The sequence below is a fragment of the Schistocerca serialis genome, chromosome 1 (genome assembly GCF_023864345.2).
Source record: "Schistocerca serialis cubense isolate TAMUIC-IGC-003099 chromosome 1, iqSchSeri2.2, whole genome shotgun sequence".
Lineage (NCBI taxonomy): Eukaryota > Metazoa > Arthropoda > Insecta > Orthoptera > Acrididae > Schistocerca > Schistocerca serialis.
Window position 1 is genome coordinate 40,574,669 of NC_064638.1, and position 20,513 is coordinate 40,595,181.

A 20,513-nucleotide genomic window follows, 5' to 3' on the forward strand; every position below is an offset into this window, starting at 1 on the left:
TCACCTGCACGGCGCCAAACACGCATACGACCATCATTGGCACCAAGGCAGAAGCGACTCTCATCGCTGAAGACGACACGTCTCCATTCGTACCTCCATTCACGCCTGTCGCCACACCACTGGAGGCGGGCTGCACGATGTTGGGGCGTGAGCGGAACACGGCCTAACGGTGTGCGGGACCGTAGCCCAGCTTCATGGAGACGGTTGCGAATGGTCCTCGCAGATACCCCAGGAGCAACAGTGTCCCTAATTTGCTGGGAAGTGGTGGTGCGGTCCCCTATGGCACTGCGTAGGATCCTACGGTCTTGGCGTGCATCCGTGCGTCGCTGCGGTCCGGTCCCAGGTCGACGGGCACGTGCACCTTCCGCCGACCACTGGCGACAACATCGATGTACTGTGGAGACCTCACGCCCCACGTGTTGAGCAATTCGGTGGTACGTCCACCCGGCCTCCCGCATGCCCACTATACGCCCTCACTCAAAGTCCGTCAACTGCAGATACGGTTCACGTCCACGCTGTCGCGGCATGCTACCAGTGTTAAAGACTGCGATGGAGCTCCGTATGCCACGGCCAACTGGCTGACACTGACGGCGGCGGTGCACAAATGCTGCGCAGCTAGCGCCATTCGACGGCCAACACCGCGGTTCCTGGTGTGTCCGCTGTGCCGTGCGTGTGATCATTGCTTGTACAGCCCTCTCGCAGTGTCCGGAGCAAGTATGGTGGGTCTGACACACCGGTGTCAATGTGTTCTTTTTTCCATTTCCAGGAGTGTATTTAGAAACGAAGATGATCTGGAGGAATAAGATAAATTACTTCTTACAGGAATAAATTGGTTTAGCTGATTGAGTTGTTCCTCTGACAAGCAGTTATTCACATCCAGAAGCCAGAAAGCACAGTACGTGATAGTATGCTACACCACAGATTCTTAGAACTCTACATCACGGTAAGCGTTACTGCTGTAGTGAACAGTTCAATACCAGCTTGAAAAAGACGTAACGGTATTTTAAACTCAAGGATTTGAGTAGTTTTTTGCATATTCATGACAGCTTTTATTTTTGTGTGTATCTACCAATCCTTTTTATATCACAGAAGTAGGTTACTGGTGTCAAGGACTTGGATAAGAATAACAATACGTATTTGTAATTTTTCCCTCTCCGCCTTTCAAATGTGCCATGCTAGTTGCTGAAAGTTACTGGTACTAATGAAATCTTCTCGAGTTTCAGTCCTCGTGGCTACGCCGAATTTCCACGACGTTTCGATGAGTGCCATTGTCATCAGCTTCTGGCGAAGCGTCGAGATCGTGCGGGTGTGCCTTACAAATCAGCATATTAGATTTTGCAAATAAAAGGTTAGTTTACAGAACAGTCGACGTCTTTTCACAAGGAAATGAATACAGAGTAGCGACCTGCTTTCCTTCCTTTTTTGTTTAGAAAACTGTGAAGAAGCACAAAAGTGAAGTGGATCTTACTGCACATAAGGAAAGTGTGGTTTCAGTTGCGTGAGACTACAGTTGTGTGTGTGACTTACCTTTGCGCGCTCGTGTGTGTGTGTGTGTGTGTGTGTGTGTGTGTGTGTGTGTGTGTTTGTGTCTAGTGTTGACGAACACCTTAATGGCAGAAAGCTTTACTTGTAAGAGTCTTTTTGTTGTGTCTATCTTTGCTTATAATACTATTGTTAAAAAAAAGTTTTGTTGCACTTGATGCACACTGGTAGCCCGTGTTGCCCTCTCTTTCTCAATAATGGCAGCACAGCGTCTCGGCATATCTCGAATCAGCTTTCGAATGAAATCCTGTGGTGTTTCTCGCCACTCCTCTAGTAAGGCTCCCTCCAAACGCTGCACCGTTTCCGGAGGATCTGCACACGTCCTGAGTCTTCTCTTCAGAAAATCCCATCCTTGTGGGACTACATGCTGGCCACTCTAGAACACTGAAATTGTGTCGCCGAATAAAATTTTGCTCTGGGGTTGCAACATGGTCGTGAGCGTTGTCGTGATGTCGTGCATTAGAAGAAATCTTTACCAAACATCTTGTGTCGAAGGTTGTAAATTAGGATCAAACATTTCGTTGATGTACCTCTCCCCTATTAGACGTGTGTTATTCCTTCTGTGAACCATGACCAGTTCTTTTCCAGTGTACACTGTAATTACTTCCCACAGCGTTACAGCGTATTCTCCAAAATTGACTGTTGGAGACACTGCAGCTTCCTTATTATGTCTCTCACGAGTTCAGAAATGGTTCAAATGGCTCTAAGCACTATGGGACTCAACGTCTGAGGTCATCAGTCCCATAGACATAGAACTACATTAAACCTAATTAACCTAAGGACACCACACACATCCATGCCCGAGGCAGAATTCGAAGCTGCAAACGTAGCAGCGGCGCGGTTCCGGACTGAAGCGCCTAGAACCGCTGGGCCACAGCGGCCGGCCCCTCACGAGTTCTCCATACCCCGATACGACCATCGTTTCCACGGAAGTTCACTCTACTTTCGTCGCAAAGCAGCACTTTACTCCAATGCCTTAACGACCGATGCCTGTGGTATTCGGTAAAGTGCAGCCTCCTTTTTTTCATGTAAGTTCAATCTGCCATCTTTACCTAAACTGATTCTCGTGTAGTCTGTTATGAATTGTTTGGTGTATTTTTCACTGATAGTGGAACTGCAACAACCAGCAAAGTTTACTCTTGTGCAAAAGATCTCAAAGTACTAACAGCAATTTTCTTTGTTTTTCTTTTCGATTAGTGTATATACATGAGCGGCGGCTGCCTGTCCGCAGGCCCATGGCGTACAAAGGGAGGGGGTGGGGGGTGGGTAGGGTCCCTGGTGACTCATAATGCGTCGGGGGGCGTGGACCAGCGTCAATTGCTGCCTATATTGGAGGCGTGGGGCTGCTGGAGCAGGGCTCCACGCCAAACTCCGCTGATAGCCCTAGCTCGATAGCCACCAAGTAGACACAGTGTTTCTGTTTTCTCAAATTCCGAAGTATGTCCCTGAGGCTGTTTGCTGCCACTATGTCCCTAATGTACGAATCTAATGTGTTCCATCCAGCGTTGCGAGATGCTGCCCTGTGGTTGCCCAGAGTGTTGGTAGCCGCATTCGCAAGGGATGTGCAGTATACACCATGTATTTGCAGTTCTAGTTGTCCTTTATCGAGCCAAGGGTATTTTTCGTTTCTCGTAAGGCTCGAACAAAGGCCTTGATGTTGTTTCCGACGATTCTCGCAGTTTTGCCTGAAGGAGACCCAGTATAGAGGACAGAAGCGAGTTTGTGTTCCTCTCTCTCTCTGTCTCTTATTTGAAGATAGCTGCATCATTCCTTTTCTTCAGTGTACGTCTAATATGCGATTCTCTGTACACATTTTGGCTACACAGCTGTAAGGTGTGTATCTCGGCTATGAGGCTGTCTTCATCACAAATGGCTCGCTCGCTGTGTACTGGAGTCGTCAGAACGGTGTACCGCTGCGCCGGCTGGTGACAGCTCGCTGCACAACGGTACGGATGTGAGTGGTTCTTTCTTCCATAGACGTTATGTCCTAGGACACCGTCTGCATGCCTTCTTATTACAACGTCCAAAAAAATGGAAGACTTCCGTTATGTTCTAGCTCCGACGCGAAATGCAAGTATTCACGGATGTTTGTTCAGACGGACCGGTAACTGAATCAGAGCTTCTCGACCATGTTCCCACACGCCAAAGGTGTCACTCTCGTAAATTATTGGCGCTGTATTTGGAAACGATTGCGATGAAAGTGATCTCTACCGTCGAATTGGTGTATCTGAAGTCACAGAGATATAACTGTTCGCTTCTTGACATCTTCACTAACGCTGGCACGTATGTGTCCCATGACAGGTTATCAAAGAAGCATGATACTGGTGTAATTCAATGTTCAAAGCGTAAAGGGAAGTTTGCCAACAGTTTTCAGAATTCTTATAATTAGACAATTGCACCTGAAGGTTGTCCTGTCTCAGTTTTCGTTGTTAAGAAGCCACTGACTGTTTCATTTTCTAATAAACCTCTTGTTCATTAGAGGTTTGTCTAAAGATATTACCTATGGCTGCTTTTGCGTAATCAGCTAAAATTTTGGAAATTTGTGGTAAGGACTATGAGACCAAAGTGCTGAGGTCATCGGTCCCTAGGCTTACGCACTACTTAATCTAACTTTAAATTACGCTAAGGACAACACAGACACCCATGCCAGAGGGAGGACTCGAACCTCTGACGGGGGGGAGTTGCACGAACCGTGACAAGGCTCCTTATGCCGCCCGGCTATCCTGCGCAATCAGCTAACCTAATAGGGAAGTTAACAGTACGAATTAAGGTGAATAATAATTTTACTGACTGAAATAAATGCTTACTGGTGGAACTGTTAAGAAAACCAATATTTCCTGTTACTTACTTTTAAGTACACGAATAGATATATTGACGATATATCGACATGCCAACACAGATCGACTACGGTGACACAGATGTAACTCGTGCACTGTGCACACCTCTGCCGCCAAACAACGTCTCTGGCGCATTTGCATCTGTGGCCGCATGCGCATTTGCGCGTTACACGAGTATAAAGGGACGAAGCGAGCACTGGAGCGGCTGCTACCCTACCTATCAACTCGTCCAAGTCCTGGTCAGCCTTCCGTCGCCTTACCGGAACTAAGCCCTCCCCCTACTATCCTCTTCTCCATGATGATCACCCCTTCCCTGACGCCCTTAGTAAGGCCAATCACTTTGCCTCCTACCTGTCCGATGTGTTTTCCATCCCCGATGATCCCCAGTTCGATTACTCCCTCTTCCCGGATATCTGCGATCGAACTGACACCTATGTCCGTCCCCTCGCTCCTGGTTTCCAGTACTAGGACAACATTGCACACACGGAACTCAATGCCCTTATCACTACACACGATCTCATTGCTACACTCCGCACAAAACGCAACACCGCTCCCGGTCACGATCGTGTCACCTACCGTCACCTTCGTGAAGCTCCTGTCTCTTTCCTCTCCACCCTGGCCAGGCTCTACAATGTAGTCCTGTCCACCGGTTACTACCCCGACCTGTGGAAAACCTCCCATATCCTCATGTTCCTTATACCTGGCAAACCGCCGTCCGCCGTCTCCTCCTACCGTCCCATCAGCCTTACCTCGGTCTTCAGCAAGGTCCTGGAATCTATCCTCACCTGACGCATCCACCAGCATCTCCGTCAGCACCGTCTCCTTCCCATTACCCAGTGTGGTTTTCGGCCTTCCTTCTCTTCCAACGACCTTCTCCTTCACCTCACTCATCTCCTTTCCGACCAGCTTAATTCCCGTCGCTCTGCAATCTTCCTCTCCCTGGACCTCGAACGTGCCTATGACCGCGTATGGCATTCCGGTCTCCTCTTCAAGCTCCAAACCTTCGCCCTTCCCATTAACTATGTCCGTCTGATCGGCTCCTTTCTCTACCGCCGTCCTTCCTATGTCACCATCCATAACACAGATTCCTACACCTTTTTCCCCTCCGTCAGTGTGCCCCAAGGCTCCGTCCTCTCCCCCCTTCTGTACCTTTTGTACACGGCGGACATGCCGCCGCCGTCACCCCCCGTCCACCTTCTCCAGTTTGCCGATGACACCGCCTTCCTTGCCCTTGCCCCCACCCTGCAGCGCTCCCAACACCTTCTCCCATCTTGCCCAGTTCACCGCTTGGTGCAACCAGTGGTTGCTCAAGGTCAATCCCTCCAAAACCCAGGCGATCATTGTAGGCAAAACCACCCCTTCCTTCCGCCTCCTTGATTTCTATCTCACCATCTATGGCCGTCCTATCGCCCTCACTCCCACCCTTAAGTACCTTGGCGTCACCCTCGACCGTCGCCTCTCCTGGACTCCCCACCTCCGGATAATCCACGACATCTACCCCTCCTACCAACTTTGATCCTCCCACATTCCTCCTGTGCTTGCTCCTCTGGGCACCCTCCCTCCCTTCTCTCCCTTTTCCCTCCCTCCTCCATTTCTCCCCACTCCTCCCCCGGGCTTCCCCTCTCCTGTCCCTCTCCTCCTGCCCCCGTGTCATCAGCCATTGGCATCCTTGTTCTCCCCTCTCCCCCACCTCACCCCTGTTCCCCTCTTGGCAGGTCCCCGGACTCGCACACGCTAAGTGGACATTCGCGCGCCGGAGATCACCGCCATCAGTGTCTCGTGTGTGCCGTCATGTTTAGTGTTCAGTGTTCACCGTCACACTCCATCATTCGCCAGTGCCATCGTCTTCTTCAGTGTTTGTGCGTCATATCAACAGTTTACAGTGTGGATTATCATCGAGTGTTAACGGCTCCGTGTTTGTCTTTATGTGTCTCCTGTTTTATTGCCCACCATTCTGTAACTTATGTGTCTTCTCCGTGTTTTTTCTCATTGTGTATCCTCTGGCTGAAGAGCAGCGTAGAATGCTGCTGACAGCCTGCCTGTTGTACAGGTTTAAAATAACAATAAAGAAAAAAAAAAGAACTGGAGCGGCAGTCTTGTGGCTCACTCTGAATATGGCTGAATGTTATACAGCCGAAATATTAGAAGAAGGAGCATTCTTACGGCTGATTCCGAAACTTAATGGAACAGTCTTTGTGCCGCCAAAACCTGAAGATTGACGTCAGGTACCTCAGTGGGGAGGAGATGGTTTTATGTGTTCAGCAATTGGATAAGCTTCGACACTTGAGAGCAAGATTACTGAGCTCCTTAAGTTTCCTACTAAGGTGCCGTGAAAAAGGGCATAATTCTGAAGTTTGCCAGATTACTACATTTTATAAAATGGATGTCTATGAATAAAATTTTAACCAAAGCTGGTTCTGCTTTTGTTAAGGAGAGGATCCACTTTACTCGCCGAAATTTAGACCTGGTTTCTGAAGAACTTTATCGACATTACCTGAAGATGTCTGTGGTGATACCCTATGATTCCTGGAATTGGACTGATGGTACAACTTGGGCCAAATCAGACTGGATTCGTGAGGTGGCCACGTCCAGACAGACTGCAAAATTTAGTCGACTGAAGACGACATCGCAGCGAGAAACTGTTATTCGACGCCCTGTCATTAATATGATAGGTAGAGATTTGGACGATACTACGATGATGGTCTTGAGTGGGGGACTGAATTTTGCACCCACGCCTCAGGTCCTGCCATTACCTTCTTTTATCATCGCCACTGAAGAAGTGGTTCGGCCACTTCCCTCGGATTCAGCAGAGGAAATAAGATGTGAAACATGCCGCGCAATTATGAAGGCTCGCCCACAAAGGAGCAATGTATCTGTGGCAGTGAGGGCTGCACTACGTAAGCTTCGCCAGGATACTCAGACGGTGGTACTCCCAGCGTATAAAGGTAATGCTACTGTTTTATTGTCTCGGGACGAATACCATGATAAAATGTACAATTATTGAGTGAAAGCATCTACCAGGAGGTCATCAGGGATCCCACGAATTGAGTGGCGAAGAAAACTGCTTCGCTTCTGAATGATTCTCCCTTTACACCAGAGGTTTCCCGGAGATTGAAACCAAGTGGTGCAGTGCCTCCTAGATTTTATGGACTACCAAAGGTCCACAAGAAAGATGTTCCTCTCTGCCTCATAGTGAGTAACATAGGCTCTCCAACCTATGACGTGGCCAAACACCTGGCATCGTTGTTGAGGCCTCTTGTGGGATAATGTGCTCACCACATAACAAACTCAGCTGATTTCATTAGTAAACTCAAATCATTGAAACCAAACCCTTCTGATATATTAGTTAGTTTCGATGTGGTGTCTTTATTCAAAAAGGTTCCCCTTCCAGAATCTCTACAACTTATTGAAAGACGTATCGGAAAAAAGATTTCAGCTTTATTCAAACATGTTCTGATCTCTACATACTTCTTATTTAACAACGAATTTTTGGAACAGACGGACGGAGTCACCATTGGTAGTCCCTTATCCCCCCTGGTGGCCAATTTATTTATGGAAGACTTCGAGGAGAAGGTGCTTGAATCTGCTGACTTGAAACCCATGGTATTCTGGAGGCATGTTGGACCTTTGTAGTTTGGCCCCATGGTGAAGATAACTTGCAAGACTTCTTAAGACATCTGAACTCCCTCCACGATCAAATAAAGTTCACAGTGGGAATAGAAAAGGAGGGATGCCTTCCATTCTTGGATGTTCTGGTTCGGCGCAGAGATGATGGTACTTTGGGACACGAAGTGTATAGGAAGCCGACGCACACTGATTTGTATTTACGTGCAAATAGCTGCCACCATCCTGCACATCCCCCCATGAACCACGGACCTTGCCGTTGGTGGGGAGGCTTACGTGCCTCAGCGATACAGATAGCCGTACCGTAGGTTCAACCACAACGGAGGGGTATCTGTTGAGAGGCCAGACAAACGTGTGGTTCCTGAAGAGGGGCAGCAGCCTTTTCAGTAGTGCAAGGGCAACAGTCTGGATGATTGACTGATCTGGCCTTGTAACAATAACCAAAACGGCCTTGCTGAGCTGGTACTGCGAATGGCTGAAAGCAAGGGGAAACTACGGCCGTAAATTTTTCCCGAGGGCATGCAGCTTTACTGTATGATTAAATGATGAAGGCGTCCTCTTGGGTAAAATATTCCGGAGGTAAAATAGTCCTCCATTCGGATCTCCGGGCGGGGAATACTCAAGAGGATGTCGTTACCAGGAGAAAGAAAACTGGCGTTCTACGGATTGGAGCGTGGAATGTCAGATCCCTTAATCGGGCAGGTAGGTTAGAAAATTTGAAAAGGGAAATGGATAGGTTAAAGTTAGATATAGTGGGAATTAGTGAAGTTCGGTGGCAGGAGGAACAAGACTTCTGGTCAGGTGACTACAGGGTTATAAACACAAAGTCAAATAAGGGTAATGCAGGAGTAGGTTTAATAATGAATAAGAAAATAGGAATGCGGGTAAGCTACTACAAACAGCATAGTGAACTCATTATTGTGGCCAAGATAGATACGAAGCTTACACCTACTACAGTAGTACAACTTTATATCCCAACTAGCTCTGCAGATGACGAAGAAATAAAAGAAATTATTCAGATAGTGAAGGGAGACGAAAATTTAATAGTCATGGGTGACTGGAATTCGAGTGTAGGAAAAGGGAGAGAAGGAAACGTAGTAGGTGAATATGGATTGGGGCTAAGAAATGAAAGAGGAAGCCGCCTGGTAGAATTTTGCACAGAGCACAACTTAATCATAGCTAACACTTGGTTTAAGAATCATGATAGAAGGTTGTATACATGGAAGAACCCTGGAGATACTAAAAGGTATCAGATAGATTATATAATGGTAAGACAGAGATTTAGGAACCAGGTTTTAAATTGTAAGACATTTCCAGGGGCAGATGTGGACTCTGACCACAATCTATTGGTTATGACCTGTAGATTAAAACTGAAGAAACTGCAAAAAGGTGGGAATTTAAGGAGATGGGACCTGGATAAACTGAAAGAACCAGAGGTTGTACAGAGTTTCAGGGAGAGCATAAGGGAACCATTGACAGGAATGGGGGAAAGAAATACAGTAGAAGAAGAATGGGTAGCTTTGAGGGATAAAATAGTGAAGGCAGCAGAGGATCAAATAAGTAAAAAGACGAGGGGTAGTAGAAATCCTTGGGTAACATAAGAAATATTGAATTTAATAGATGAAAGGAGAAAATATAAAAATGCAGTAAATGAAGCAGGCAAAAAGGAATACAAACTTCTCAAAAATGAGATCAACAGGAAGTGCAAAATGGCTAAGCAGGGATGGCTAGAGGACAAATGTAAGGATGTAGAGGCTTATCTCACTAGAGGTAAGATAGATACTGCCTACAGGAAAATTAAAGAGACCTTTGGAGATAAGAGAACCACTTGTATGAATATCAAGAGCTCAGATGGAAACCCAGTTCTAAGCAAAGAAGGGAAAGCAGAAAGGTGCAAGAAGTATATAGAGGGTCTATACAAGGGCAATGCACTTGAGGACAATATTATGGAAATGGAAGAGGATGTAGATGAAGATGAAATGGGAGATACGATACTGCGTGAAGAGTTTGACAGAGCACTGAAAGACCTGAGTCGAAACAAGGCCCCGGGAGTAGACAACATTCCATTAGAACTACTGACGGCCTTGGGAGAGCCAGTCCTGACAAAACTCTACCATCTGGTGAGCAAGATGTATGAAACAGGCGAAATACCCTCAGACTTCAAGAGGAATATAATAATTCCAATCCCAAAGAAAGTAGGTGTTGACAGATGTGAAAATTACCGAACAATCAGTTTAATAAGCCACAGCTGCAAAATACTAACACGAATTCTTTACAGACGAATGGAAAGACTAGTAGAAGCCGACCTCGGGGATGATCAGTTTGGATTCCGTAGAAATACTGGAACACGTGAGGCAATACTGACCTTACGACTTATCTTAGAAGAAAGATTAAGGAAAGGCAAACCTACCTTTCTAGCATTTGTAGACTTATAGAAAGCTTTTGACAATGATGACTGGAATACTCTCTTTCAAATTCTAAAGGTGGCAAGGGTAAAATACAGGGAATGAAAGGCTATTTGCAATTTGTACAGAAACCAGATGGCGGTTATAAGAGTCGAGGGGCATGAAAGCGAAGCAGTGGTTGGGAAGGGAGTAAAACAGGGTTGTAGCCTCTCCCCGATGTTGTTCAATCTGTATATTGAGCAAGCAGTAAAGGAAACAATAGAAAAATTCGGAGTAGGTATTAAAACCCACGGAGAAGAAATAAAAACGTTGAGGTTCGCCGATGACATTGTAATTCTGTCAGAGACAGCAAAGGACTTGGAAGAGCAGTTGAACGGAATGGATGGTGTCTTGAAGGGAAGATATAAGATGAACATCAACAAAAGCAAAACGAGGATAATGGGATGTAGTCGAATTAAGTCGGGTGATGCTGAGGGTATTAGATTAGGAAATGAGACACTTAAAGTAGTAAAGGAGTTTTGCTATTTGGGGAGCAAAATAACTGATGATGGTCGAAGTAGAGAGGATATAAAATGTAGACTGGCAATGGCAAGGAAAGCGTTTCTGAAGAAGAGAAATTTGTTAACATCGAGTATGGATTTAAGTGTCAGGAAGTCGTTTCTGAAAGTATTTGTATGGAGTGTAGCCATGTATGGAAGTGAAACATGGACGGTAAAGGAAAAAGAAGATGCAGGGTGTAGAGATGGAGGGTAGGGGGGACGCAACGGTGAAGACGTGACGGGAGGCGGGGATGGGAGAGGAGAGGAGCAACCAAATAGTTTGGACAAGAAGAGAATAGAAGCTTTCGAAATGTGGTGCTACAGAAGAATGCTGAAGATTAGATGGGTAGATCACATAACTAATGAGGAAGTATTGAATAGGATTGGGGAGAAGAGAAGTTTGTGGCACAAATTGACTAGAATAAGGAATCGGTTGGTAGGACATGTTCTGAGGCATCAATGGATCACCAATTTAGTATTGGAGGGCAGCGTGGAAGTAAAAATCGTAGGGGGAGACCAAGAGATGAATACACTAAGCAGATTCAGAAGGATGTAGGTTGCAGTAGGTACTGGGAGATGAAGAAACTTGCACAGGATAGAGTAGCATGGAGAGCTGCATCAAACCAGTCTCAGGACTGAAGATCACAACAACAACAACATCCTGCACAGACGATGAGTGTTGTCCGAACTTTGACCCATAGATCGCATATTATTATATTATTTGTGACGAAAGCAAGATGAGGTTTCCCACCTACAAAGAGTGTTTGAAGACAACAGGTACTCGCCACAGCAAATACAGAAGGCACTGAAAATGAAACCGAAAGAGGCCACAAAGAAAGCAGAAGAAGACGAAAAAACCTTTAAGCGATGGCCTTCCTGCCACATGTTGGTAGCCCCTCAGCAAAAATAGATCGGATTCTCAGCAGTAAAAGTGATTTTTCGTCCTACACCCAAGACAGCTGCAGTCGTGGGCTCCGTCAAAGATGATTTGCTGCTCCGAACATGTGTAGTTTACAAAATTCGATGTGAATGTGGCCTTTCTTACGTTGGACAAACAACTCGTACTGTCCAAGAAAGATGTACAGAGCACCGGAGGTACACTCTAACAAGTCGACAGTGGCAGAGCACTGTATTGATATAGGTCACAGTATTTTGTATGACAACGTCGAAATTTTGCCAACTAAATCATCTTTTTGGGACTCGATAGTGAAGGAGGCAATTCAGATTCGCTTGACGACAAATGTAATTACTAGAGATAGTGATTTCAACCTTGATAAATCATGAAATCCGGCACTTGGTGTAATTGAATCACAAAGAGGTCGTCACAGTGCAACTCACAATGATATATGGACATGCCAACACCGATCGACTACAGTGTCATAGATGTAACTCGTCCATTGTGCACGCCTATGCCGCCAATCAACGTCTCTGGCGCATTTGTATCTGTGGCCGCATGCGCAGTTGCGCGTTGCACGAGTATAAAGGGACGAAGCGAGCACTGGAGCGCCCACCCTCCCCCCCCCCCCCAAATCTATATGTCCCTCCAAATCCTTGAGCGTCATGCACCCTGCCTCGCCTTCCGTATACGCCTCCCATCCCCCATGCGGATCCTCTATGATCTCATTCCTTTCCCCCATCTGCTCCTATTCCACAAACATATCCGCATCCTCTACACCCCCGCCGTCTTGAACCCCATCACCCCCTGGTTGCTCCTCTCCTCTCCCATCCCCGCCCCCTGCCACGTCTTCACCGTTGTGTCCCCCCTACCCTCCATCTCTACACCCTACATCTCCTTTCCCAAGGTGGCTTCCATCAACTCCCCCTCCCGGATGATGCCCTCTCTCCCTCCATTTATCCTTCCTATCAACTCTGATCCTCACTACCCCTCCTTTCCTCTGTCCTTTCCCTGGGCTCCCTCTTCCCCCCTTCCGTCCTGTTTTCTCCCCACTAAACCTCTCCCTACCTCCCTTCTCCCCCCCCCAGTCCTTTTGTATTCCCCTCCTCTGCCTACCCCTGTCACGTCTGCCCAGCGCCCTCCCACCCCTCTTATGGGTCCTCATCCTCCATCAGCTCATTTCCTGGTTCCCCCCCCCTTTTTTATTTTCCCATCGTCTGTCCAGTTTCCCCCCACCTGCTCTTGGCTGTGGTATGTCACATTTGCCAACTTTTTAGTGCAGTGTTCCAGTGACTGTTCAGTGTTGTTCGTCTTTCTCGTGTTGCGAACAGAAACCATGCTGTTGCTGGGTGTGAATTTTATGTCTTTTGCGAACAGACACCAGACTGTCGCTGTGTTTTTTTAATTGTCTGTCTATTGTTTTACCTGTCTGCTTTGTATGTATTTTCTTAGCGTCATCATCCCTCTGTTCTTTGTTTTAAGTTCCACGATTTCTTTTCGCCATGTTACTCTTTAAGTCTCCGATTTTATCGCCTGTTTTTATTATTTATTCTCTTCATCTTTCTAACAAAGTCTGTAGGCTGAAGAGCGGCATACTAAGCTGCTGCCAGCCCGCCCCCTTGGGGGGGAATTGAAATTCAATAAAGGAAAAAAAAAAGTGGAGCGGCAGTCTTGCGGCTCACTCTGAAGGTGGCTGAGCGTTACACAGCCTAAATATTAGAAGATCAAGGAGAATTCTTGCGGCTGCAGACCGGAAACTTTATGGAAAAGGTCTGCATTCGGCTATGTCAGCTGCTTTGTGTGTTTGGCCATCTTCTATTCCTCCAGTGCATTGGTGCCTCACTGACAGTTCCCGTAACTCCGTGTTGTGGTCCACTCTCTCTAGCCTTCCACCTTTTTTCTGACAAAGTGGTCTTCTGCAGGGTCTTTTCCTGCACTCTACCACTCTCCACCCTCCTGAACTTAATCCCACTGGTGTTCTTCCACATTTCCCTTTCGTTGAAGGCATTATATTTTAACGTGGTTCACGATATTATAAAAATGTGTAAGTTATTTTCTTTAGTTAAGTAAATCATTTCAGTTTTAACATTTTTTATTACCAGTCTCCCAAAGCTTAACGTACTAAATCAAGTCTAGCTGTCAGAATTGGTCTCCTCTAGTTTCCAGAACTGGCGAGTTAGCTGTTACTTTTGAGTGAAGCTCTCCCAGTTACCCTGGTTATGCTGTGCAGAAACTCTAACACGTCTGTCTTCGTGCTCCTTTGACATATTGTGAAATATTAAGTAAGGAAACAGGGCAAAAACTAAATAAGTCGTCGAATATGAATTGTTACAATACTAGAAACAATAAACAATGAACGGTGCTTCAAGTACAAATTAATAAAACGGGTGATGAATTCTACGATTTGAAAGTCATAGCAACACAGCTGCAGAAATGAGTGTAGAACAGCCCATGTTAACCAATAACCCTGTTATAACTTTTAACAAAAGTGATTTTTCAGAATGCTGCCCGGAAAGTCTGTGGTTGGAGGACATTTAGGAATCGGTAGAATCCTTAGCAAGCTTAGGTTATTTCTTAGTTGGCCAACCTTGTATAGGTATATGTGGAGTTTCGAGGGGTGAGTGCCATAACTGTAAAATTCCTAAACACAATTTTAATACTGTCAGGGGATTTTTACAATCTTGAAGAGAACACTCTCCCATTGATAAACTCTTTGTTGATTATGTCGGCCGCCTGCCACGTACTGGTAGTGCCAGTCAGTATATCCTGGTCGTGACTGATGACACCTCCAGATTTGTCTGGTTCGTACACAGTAGTAGGCTGACAGCTGGGTTAATTATTCGTCAATTGTCGGAGATATATTCCACATTGGGCAATCCCGATACCATTGTCAGTGAGAACACTTCTCCCTTTGAAACATCCCCTTTTGAACAATTATACATGACTGTGCTTAAACTGACACACAATATTGTGTTAGCGCAACGCAATCTGACTTTCAAAATTCCCTACAAAAGAATGGCCCTGACTAACATTAAACTATACCTTTCACAAATCACTTACCTCACAAAAATCTTCGCTGCTCAAGCTACTGCAATACAGCGAGCGCCACTACTGCCAGCTAAATAAAAGATTCAAACTATGGAAGGAACTAACTACTGATAGGGATAGTTAGCAAATGAAAGATATTAATAGAGAACAAACAATGTATTTACCTTGATATCATCATATATAAATATAGCAGTTCATGACAAATTTCAAAACTCCGCCATCTCTCTCCCCACATCCACCACGGCTGGCGGCTCACCTCCAACTGCGCAACGCTACGCGCTGTTCACAGCCAGCTGCCTAACACTACAATGGCGAGTATTACAACAATGCAAAGCAGCCACAGACTGCACACAGCACAGCCAGTGATTTTCATACAGAGGTGGCATTACCAATAAAAAAACCTAAACAGCCTACTTACATAGCCCCCATGCTCCCCACAAAAAATTTTACAAATTGGGTTGGGCAGTGGCCAATACAGATTTGAAAAAATTTTTCATAATTACAATAACAAAGAAATCAATTTCACACACTTATTGATACAATGTTGGTCAAAAGCTCAAATTTTCTCACAGTCCATAAAGACAGTCCTGATTGTTCATTACGGTAAAATAGTAGTGTTTTTCTCAAAGTCTGAGCAGTAGAAGAAAAGGCACACGGAAGTAGTGGATTTCCATGCAGTCTTGAAGAAGTAGTGTTGTCCTTCAAACGGAAAGACAGTGCTGACTCTTGACATGCAGACAGGTAATGGGTCACAAGAGAGCAAACCCACAGCAGAGTCATTCGACGTTTTGAAGAGTATTGGTAGGCAGGTCTTCACAGAGTAGACCCACTGTAGTCCTGGTAGAGATTACGGTATTGGTGGGCCACCAAAGGTGCAGACCCACTGCAGTCCTTGTAGAAATAATGGTTCTGGTGAGTCAGCAAAGGTGTAGACCCACTGTAGTCCTTGTAGTAATGGCCAGCAGCCGTCTGTTGTGACTGTGCAGGTGCACAATCACCATTGAAGAGTCTTGCGGATAATATACCAAGTCCATAACCACCACTTGTGCACTCACAAAGTTTTTGGAATAGTCCTTAGAACCAGCAATGCTGTTAACCAGTCCCTTGCTGAATTATTAACACACATGCAAACACTATCAGTCCCTACTTCTCACATATTGTCCATATACTATGACCAACAGAAACGTGTGCAGTGAAATGTAACTTACAAGTTAATAATAAGATGAACTGGTGTCAATTACAATTTTATAACATGAGAATACAATTACAAAGGTACAAAATACATCATTAAAGAACATAACAATACAGATAACATTTGTAGTAAAACAGGCGTTACAAAAGAATAGAAACAGACATATATGACAGTGTTACAGGAATTATGACATGAGTACATACATAAATATCAGAATAACTTTTGGAACATCAACTTTACACATGAGCATTAAACCAAAACAGAATAAATAATGTCTAAGCATATTTACAAGGTAAATAACATATTATTAATGCAAATTATATTTGAGGATAACAGTATTCCTCATCATAGTGAATGTAGCTTAGTATTAGAAAAATTCTACAATATAAGTCTTATCAGATAAACATATAAATAGAGGAAAAAGACAAATACACAAGGGTACACAAACATATAGTGGGATAACACAAAAGGGAAAGGACAGGGTTTGTTTTACTGCAGTATTTTGCATGGAGATCTCCCTTTGTTCATCATTATTCCCAAAAAGTCCTATCTAAGCCTGCTTTCCGTATTTTGTTCATATTTCTTTCAAAATAATTATTTCTGATTGTACAATACTTATTTGGGCCCAAATCTTTTTTATATAACTTCGCAATGCATTCTTTACCTATTCTCCATAGTCAGTTTCTTATATAGTCTACCCCCTCTTAAGCTAACTTAAATTTACTGAGCTCAGATGCTAAGCTAAGGGACAAGGCAATGCAGCAGCACATGAAACAATTAATATAAACAGCAATGAAAAAAAATGGAAAATCGCAAAGCAAGCTACAGTAAATCTAAATTACCAAGCAATTCAACATTACAACTAATATGAGGCAATGCGCAGCAAACAAAAAAATAAATCTGGCTTAGCAGAGTAACACAAATTAAAGTTCAGTAGCACTATGCCTGGCAAACAGCAGCTTATATCTAAACATGACATAGCTCAAGCAGAAAAAATAGTACACTAAAGATAACAATGCAGATAAGGGAAATGTATAATCACATCTTAATGTCTAAGTAATTAAAGTGGTGCACCACAACAACTGATTGTAGAAAGAAATATTACCATGTACTTGAAAAGAAAATTATGTGTTACTGTTACTAGTTCCTTCTTATTGTTCTTTCCTTTCCAAGTGCTCCTTTATTAAAGAATGTGGATCATAAAATAATTATTTAATAGATCTGTTGACAGAAAGTGTTCACATTAGCAAATGCATTTCATTTTATAAAAGCAATGCTGCAACACAGCTGGAAACCAGATATCAAATTAAATAAGCAACTATGAAAAGCAAAGCATAAAAATATCATTCAATAGTCATGTGACATTTCATAAATTAGTAGAAATTCTCTCAACTCTCATAGAAAGACGCTTGTCATAATCAGGTGTGCAGATGTAAAAATATTTCTTGTCAATTTATTAGGCATTTCAGTAAATATCATAAATTACGAGCTCCACAGTATGCTTTCAACAAGGAAATGTCAGTAGCGCGGACAATGGCTTCCCCTTTTTTTTTTCTACCTGTGCCGCTGAAAGGCTAATGGCTTTTTTTTTTCTTTCTTTTTTTTTTTTTTTCGGGCGGCTGTCGCCCAGGTGGGTGCCCGCGACGCATTACGTGCAGGTGGTCACTTAACTTTCTTACGGGAATATTTACGACAGCAATTTCCGCTACAGTGACAGTCTCACATAAAAATATTTCACAGGTCAAGAATTAGCGTTGCAAATCTGTAGAAACAAAATCCTATAAATATAAGTGTACAAAAAAATTTTCGCCGGCATTGTGATACACTCACGCATTTACACACATTTCATAACTCTTAAAGTACGATTCTTGGTTTCCAACATCCTGTTTCACAAGTCAAGAGTCCCTACCCACTATTCATTACTCCTTACCTTATTACACATATACGTATCCATCGACACTCGTCAATATTTCGTCATTATAAATATGAAGCATAATCAAATAACTCATATAGCCTCAGCCTATTAATCATAAACATACCTCAGCAGCATAATACACATCGTCGTCGTAAAAATAACATCATAACACCTCAGTCAAATCTCAAAATCGTCGTAGCTTCCTCCAATAATTAAAAAAATTCTCTGCTCATGTCAAAAGTGTCATCTGCCTCAAACGTACTTTAAAAATCATGAATCCATACCAAATACATCATTCAAAGCTCTCATAGTATCACAATGGTTCCAAAAAAAAATATGAACAGTTTACAAAGTACAGACAAAATACAATTTCATAAGTGTGAAGTTATCTAACTCTGTAATTGCGTAAACATCTGTCACTGACGTAGTAAAAAAAAATGTTTATCTCTCAGTTAAATGATCAGATAGCTGTGTAATTCTGTGTTAGAGAACTATGGTACCGATGTGTAAAGTTGTATAAGCAAATACCATATTAGCTAGGGCTCCTTGTGCTTGCCAAACACATGGTACACAAAGTAAGCGTGTACCCCCCTGAGGATTAATGTAATTATACCCTCAGGTGTTACAGATTACAGCAATGGAATGAAATGTATCACGGAAAACCTTTGTATCATTGTACTTCAAATATCTTTAAAAATTAATCTTTTAAGTACAAAATTAATCACTGAAATACGTGTACTGTAGCGCTAAACTGTGCATCTTGTTGTAAGATAATCTCTGTGGAAGTGTCGTAGTTATTGTCCTCCGAAAGCTAAGTTCCGCAAAAGTCAACGTACGTACCTCATGATAAACAAAAGTGAAATGCTTTGCGTATAGATATCTTAGTTATTACGCTTATTATCGTGATGAAGAAAGTACTGTGCTGTAACATACTGTGGTGCTACGGAAAAGGCTGTCTCCTTGTAGCTATACCACAAAAGTTACTACTAAAACATGTTTTACTTTCCAGAAAAATTCAGAAAAACTGTGCAGATATAAAACAGATACACCGCAAAAACAACATTGTAAATTGTCACTCATTAGTAGCGTCGTGATAAAACCGTGTAGATATCACATAAACTAACCACTGTGTCGTCTGGTATCTCACAGAAAGTACTTTAAATCCATAATGTATTTTCAAGTAAACCAAAATGTTGCATTAAAATCTCATTAGCAGTACCAGTATATGTCCTAAGTATGTAAGCCTTATAGACGTTACATAATCGTGCAACTAACAAGCAAGAATGTACAAATAACAACACTGTGTCGTCTGTTCACTATCACAATGCAGAGGTAATTACTGTCTAAATATGTACCCTAGGTTCTAGACTGGATAGTAAGCTTCAAAACATAGTTACATGATAACAGTTTCTAAAGGATACTAGTAACGTGAAGTGAAACGTTTTATGGCAAAGACAAAGTTAAAAAGCAGATTATCTTTCAATAAATGGTTTCACATGTGAAATGTGGTGTAAACCTTTACTCTTCCTAGTACACAGGGTTTCAACTTCAAAGCAATTATCATGTTGTATACATCGGTAAAGAATGCTAAAATTTTTCTCAAGGCTAGAGTCTTATGTTATTTTTCTCGGAGCCAGCGGGCGCACGCGGCTGCCTGCCGTGCGAGTCATTGTCTGTCTCTTTGTTGGCGCGCGCCGTTATTGGGATTAGGAGACCTAACTTCTACAAATTCACTCTGACGAGAAGGCCCTGCCCTGTTTGAATCCCACCAGTTCTGATGCAATTCAGGTCTGTCGTTACGAATATATCGTCTGTCGTCATGTTGGTAGGTTCCGTAGTTTCTTCCTTGTCCGTCACGTGGTGGAGAATTTCTCCCTGAATCGTAACTGTGCGCCGAACTGTTGCGTCTGAAGTTATTCTGTCTCCCTTGATAATAATTATTTTGGTTCCCATATTGTCTGTTTCTATGGTTATCTCTGTCATATTCATTACTACGGAAATGCGATCTTTCTCTGTAACTATTACTCTGCCAGTGGTTGTAATACGGGTGGTGTCTGTTTTGGTCACGATTTGTGTTGTGATAATAGCCTTGTCGCGTCCAGTTATCATTTCTGTCGTCACGGAATTGTGACGGATGTGACCTGTAGTGATTGTTTTCCTGTTTTCGCATCCCGCGACGGTATGTGTCAATTTCCAGTTCTTGTAACAGTCCCTGAAATGCTTCAATGTCGTCTTTGCAACGTCCTGCTAAAATAATATGTCGTAAATGTTCAGGCAATTTGAGTAAGCAAATGCGGATGAGTTCTGAGGGGCTGTATGGGTTTGAAAGATATTGATTCTTATGCAACATGTCTTCAAAATATTTGACAAGACTGGAAAATTCAGATTGTTCAAAGTGTTTCATCATCATGATGCTATGTTTTACACGGTCTTGTGTAGCTTGAGACCAATATGCTGAGAGGAAGGCATGGTAAAACTCTCCTTCACTGTGGCAATCGTGAATTACCGATCGCATT